The sequence below is a fragment of the Chrysochloris asiatica genome, unplaced genomic scaffold (genome assembly GCF_000296735.1).
Source record: "Chrysochloris asiatica unplaced genomic scaffold, ChrAsi1.0 scaffold00197, whole genome shotgun sequence".
Classification (NCBI taxonomy): domain Eukaryota; kingdom Metazoa; phylum Chordata; class Mammalia; order Afrosoricida; family Chrysochloridae; genus Chrysochloris; species Chrysochloris asiatica.
Genome location: NW_006408715.1, coordinates 2634801 through 2635312, shown reverse-complemented (window position 1 = coordinate 2635312; position 512 = coordinate 2634801).

Genomic DNA, 512 nt, shown 5'->3' with positions numbered 1-512 from the left:
ACTAAGAAACCAAGGAGACTCCCGTCCTCCCCTTCCCCCCAAGGCCCCATCTGGCAAGTTCTAACTCCCTGTTTAGCAACTTCAATCAAGTATAGGCTGAAGGTAGGCTTGCAAGCTCTTTGTAATCATAATTCCCAATATTCATTTCCATCACACATGTATGTCTATCTTACAGTAATATTCAGGAGAAATCAATATCCATAAGGCCATCAAACACATAAACCTTTTAAACACTGAAGTTCAATCTTTTCTTCTCCCTTAGACTAACCCTTGGACTATTCATATGCATATGGCCTTGGGCCTCTGGCAGGTGGTTTCTGGTAGATCCTGGTCTCCTTTCAGCCATCTAGTTCAACCAGCCTGACGTTGGCTACAGCAATGAAGCATGTTATCTCATGCTCCTTCATTCTTTCTCTTATAAAACTTTAGGCTTCTATTGAGTCTGGAGCAATTGCAATGATTCCTGCTCCTGATGACAACTGCAAAACCATGTGCTGGCCAGGCCTGACTTC